This window comes from Teleopsis dalmanni, chromosome 1, assembly GCF_002237135.1.
Source record: "Teleopsis dalmanni isolate 2A chromosome 1, ASM223713v2, whole genome shotgun sequence".
In the NCBI taxonomy this organism is placed as follows: domain Eukaryota; kingdom Metazoa; phylum Arthropoda; class Insecta; order Diptera; family Diopsidae; genus Teleopsis; species Teleopsis dalmanni.
This window is the reverse complement of record NC_051846.1, coordinates 77713499-77719270: the sequence shown is the minus strand read 5'-3', so window position 1 is coordinate 77719270 and position 5772 is coordinate 77713499.

The following is a 5772-nucleotide window of genomic DNA, read 5'->3' as shown; positions in this document are numbered from 1 at the left end:
AAAATTCTTAATGATAATTTTTTTCCTAGATTCTATTGTGATTTTGAGTGTTCCTAAGCCTTGTTCACTACTTATGCCATTAATACTTTCTATTTAACCTTTCGTAATTAATTCGGTAAATTTGTACTTTGGGCCAGACACATCAATACGATCAATTAAAAAAAAAAAAATATATATATATAGGTATTATACTTAAACATATATTTCTTACTACAAATTTTAAATTAATCCTAAATATTTTATATTTTCAGCAATCAATAAGTTTAAGGTTCATACAGTATTTTATTTTATGTAGAAACCCATAACATGAATAAGATGACATGAACTAAATACATCAAGCTATGAATAAGTAGCAAAATGTAAAAAACGCAACATGAATGAAAATTGAATTTCAACAAAAAGAACCACAAAAATATCTTTTATTACTATTTGGAATATATTAAGGATTCCAAACGAAAAACAAAAGTCAACTAAAGGAAAAAAACTTCTAATATCTTTATATGCCAATGTCATGTCACGAATTTTGACAAAACGTATCTGAAATTCGGCGGAAGAAAGAATTTCTTAATTTCATGCTTGCAACAAACTCAACATGTAACAAAGTATAAAAAATTTATATAAAATATACGCACATGTGTACACACAGATAAAACATATATAGTACATAATAAAATTATAAAGAAGCCAAAAAAATTCAACGACTTCAAATAAAATCAAACAAATACGTATATTAGAAATAGAAGCTTTGAGTGGCAGTAACTGCAATAAAACATATTCCAAAAAACATAATAGTACAAGATACAAAAGAACAAAAAAGTCTATGCGCTGTTGTACGCATTACTACTGAACACAATCTTGGAAGCCATAATATCCGCATAACATATACATATAAGGGAGCATATTTGTTACATACAACAATAGTATACGTCATCAGATGTCAACATAAATTTTTGTATAAGTCAAATTATTGCCACGCTTATTTAATAACTATTCAAACTGACGCATGTCCTAAATCTCAGATGTGTGAACCTTCAAGGCGATTTCATAATTTGGTAGATACTGGTAGATTAGTTGTATGGAAGAAATAAAAGAAAATGTTAACAAATGTTTGTTGCATTAAAATCGTTTTAGATAAATCCTTAAATATATACGGTATATGTTAACAGGCACTCAAAGAAAATTGTGGAAATTGTGGACTACAGAAGTACAGTTAATCCGTTTAATACTTATAGGACAATATGCTCCAGATTCTTTAAAAGCTATATCAGTATATTCTTATTTTCTATTAAAACCCCATTGGAGATGTCCCTATTCAAGTTTTAAACTTTGTTTGGTATGCAATATAAATAAAAAAACTTAAACTGCAAAAAGAATAGGTTTGAAATAAAAATTGACAACCCCAAAAGTTAGCTTTCAATTCATGAACTTGTGTTCCCAAATAAAGTTGTAGTTTATAATCTCGTTCTAATTTAAAACACCGCAAGTGTTTAAGTTAGTTAAAAAATAAAAAAACACACAAAAAAATTCGAACTTGAGCATTGAAAGTTTGTGCAGCTTTAGCTACTTGTGGAAAAACACAATTAGTCAAAGCTTCTAATTTGACAGGCGCGAATTTTAAGCCTGGTAATTGTAGTCCAAACAAACTATTTACGAACTACAACCTAATTAAAAATTTGAATATATTTCCTAAGACCACTGATGATGAGTATATGGCAATACTCGAAACAGCACTGTATGGTCAGCAAAATTTTCAAAATATTAACTAAATTTTTGTTGTTGTCTTTTCATTCCTATTCGAACTCCTCTAATTTTTAAATAGTTTCATTTCGTCATAACACGTATCACTCTCGGCAAAAAAAAAAAATTAGAATAAATAATTTTTATGTTATTTTCAAAATATATGAAAAACATATATTCTGAGATTGTGTGTTTCAGAAACTTATATGCTAATTTTATTTGATTTTTATTTTCACTTCATTTTTCTTCCCTAAAATATCAGCAAGATTGAATTGCTCCTTGCTTAATAACATTATTAATTTTATACGAAAGAAAAAATAAGAAAAGAAATGATGGGGGTTGAACTACAGTCGTTATTATGTGTACTAACTTTACCAATAATATTTATTTTCTGAAGAAATTTTAATGGCTCTTGAAGAAAGATTCTACTGAATTCTAAATTTTGTTAAATTATACTTATGAAAGAAAAGTCAAGTAACCAAGACTTAGCCGATAAACATGAAATCATATTCATACTTACTGAATGTTATATACAGTATATATCATATGGTATAGTATATAGTACATACTATATAAACTATAGTATACTATATACTATAGTATGGTATATGGTATATATTATGGTATAGTATATGGCATATACTATGGTATATACTATGATATACTATATGGTATATTCTACGGTATGGTATATTCTATGATATAGTATAGTATAGTGTATAGTATAAACTATACATATGGGTATAGTATATATATAAATATATAATATATATATAAACTTTAGTATACTACTTCATGAAAAAGTGAATAAGGACAAAATATCTCAGAACAATGAATAAACTCATGGATTTCGCAAGTACGCATAATATGATTTTATAAAAAAAAATTCTGAATGCCTAAAAAAAAAGTTGTGTCACGGAAGGGTTAAGAAATAAAATTTTTGTAGTTTGTAAAATGTAATAAATTAAGCATACGCCACTGTCTGTCAAATAACAGAACATAATTCTGAAAATACGTTTTCAACAAAAGTACAGCAGTTTTATTTGGGTTTAAGACTAAACAAAATTACACCGTCAGTTCGTCTTTATTCTGCATTGGTTTGCTAGCTTTGCTATTTTCTCATGTAAACCAACGTACGCAAAATATTATCCATTCAGAACTTTAGGATTTTCTCAAAAGATTTCATGGCTTTGCCGTCGTGATATGTACTTTACAGTTACAGCAACAAAAGAAATTTATATTGTCAATACACGTGTCGCCATTTGCACACGTTAAGAGTTGCCGCACTAAATGGGACCAAAGTGAAAAAAGTAAAAAAATCAAAATGACAAAAACGGAATAGAAAACGGAAACACAAAAATGGCATCGAAATGATCATGATTCATAAACACACTTTCGGCATTTTACTTGTACTCGCAAAGAAATTGCAAACGTTGTGAAAACCCGGAAGTTCAATCAAGGCCAACAATAAAGGCAAAATACCAAGGGCAAAATGACAAAAAAAATATGAAAAAATATGGGGAAAATATAGCAGGAAGGAAAGTGAAAAAGTGTGATTCTCAGCATCAGCAAAAAGATGGTGAAAATGAAAATGAAATAAATGTCGTAAATTGTTTCCAAATCATTGCACTTTATTTTAATCACACAAACAGTAATCCACACCCACAACAACAACAAGAAAAATTAAATTTCATGCAAGAAAAAAACATTCCAACCGAAACGAAACGTGGCAAATCGTATTAAATGGAATCTACTACAGCTCAAACAACAACAACATTCTACCAAGAACCGAATCTAACCACTTTTGAAGGAATCATATAATTTACATTAATTCAAAAGCAATGTTATACATATTAGACATTTGAATTGGATTTGTCTGAATAACAAAAAAAAAAACTGAGAAAAAAGTCCTTCCAGTCAATTCACACATATGGATCTTCGCTTCCGCACAATAAAATCTATTGAACGATATATAATATATTATTAATTTATCGATACTAGTGGTAATGCTTTAATTTTAAAATAAATTTATTCGCATTTTTTATGAAACCATAATTAACTACAAAAACAACATATCTTAATATTTAATTAATTGATTTTAGACTATACAGCTGTTTCGATACCTAACTACTTTCTTTAGAAATAACTTATTAGTTTATTAGGTCATATATAATTTTTATGGAGAAAAAGCAGCAGCCAGAATCTTCGAGAGTGAAGTTAGAATAACGAGAAGAAAAGGAAGACCTAGAAAGAGTGATCAAGAGTGACCAGATCTGTGTTCTGAGACATAGAACGAGAATATCACCAACAATAAAATAAGAGCTAATGGAGAAAAAAAAGAATGGAGAAATGTCGTAAAACCAGCTTAGCTCCTACATGAACTGTGTAGCATTGGATGAAGATGATAATTTTTTTGAACTACAAGTGTCAGACTAAGAATTGTGAATCACTTCTTTTTAATAATAGATAAAACTTTGTCATATTTTATTCAAATATATATATAAATTTTAAGCATTAATTAAAAGTATTTATCAGAACAGAGGAATAAAATGTAAAAGTACATCAAAGTGATTTGAATAAATCTTATTAAATTATCATGTGAATTCACAAATGTGATTTTTAAACATTTCTAATTTTTTCTTCACAATATTGGTTTATACTATGTTTAGACACACAATTAATTAAGTTGTTTTTTCCCTACAAAATTCAGTTTTATGGTTAGAACAAAATTATGGAAAATAGTCGTATACTATGTTCAGACACACCTTAATTTCGCAAAAATCTTAATTTCATCTTCTTGCAGCGAAATAAAGTTTTTTCCATACAAAATTCTATTTTAAGGTAAGAACGAAATTAAGGAAAATGGCCTTAATTTAACTGAAATGAAGACTGAAATTAAGGGACATTTCAAATGCAACTATGCGTAAGATAAATTTTAAGCAAAAGATAAAATTGAGATTACGAAAAAGTGACATTTTTTTAAAATAAATGTCAATGACACTTGACAATAATAAAACCGGAAAATATTTTAAAAGTAGTGCTAGTTTTGAAATTTAAATATAGAGAAAAACTGTAACTGTTATTAATTTAAAATAGAAAGAAAAATAAAAACTCACATAACTGAAATCTTCTAAAGCTAATAACACTACTGAATGCTATCCTTTATGGTAATAATAATCAACTTTTAAAATTTTCCAGATACAAATGGTATTTGGAGCATGCAATTTTTAACAATCGATTTGTAAACAAAAAACGTATGATTTTTTTACTTTGGAACAGTATGAACACTTTCGAAATTAACTTAATTTCATTAAAAACGAAATTAAGGAAATTTGGCTGTCTGAACATAGTATTACAATATTTTCTTCTATTTTTGGTTGAACCCGTCTTATTATTTCAGAGAGACGCAGGTTTATCTTTTCAACTTTATTTTTTTTCGATTCATCATTTATAAGGTTAAGAAGAGTAGAATTAAAAGTAGCATTTTTCTTTTTTAAAAAATAGGTATTTACAATGAGACTATCTATTAGCAATTGCAAACATCAGTAAGATAGATCCTTTAGGTGATAAATTTTAATAAAATTTTAATAAAAGTTGTCATAATTTATCACGAAACTAATAGTTTCATTTTAAATGAAGTCATTTTTAGTTCGATTTTTTCTGGAAATACTATAGTAAATACTCTACTTGCAGAACGGACAAGAACTTGCAATACTATCTTATTGTTTGTTAAACTGTGATATGTAATATAAATGTTAACTCATGTGATTTTAATAGCTTTAGTAAATTTTTCGTTTTAGCTTTCCCTTATCTAGCTGAGTTGTATTTTTATGAGTATGTTTTTCAACCGCTTAAGTTAATGCATGTACACGTTTTTATATTTAATGCGAAACCAGCCTTTATTTCGTTGAACCTCAAATATCTCTGTTTTGGGCATTTTTATTTGTTTTCACAATTCTTGCCCTCACTATAAACAATTTTTTTTTTGTCTCTTATTTTTAATATCCTATTTGCAGTTTACGAGGTTGTATCTAA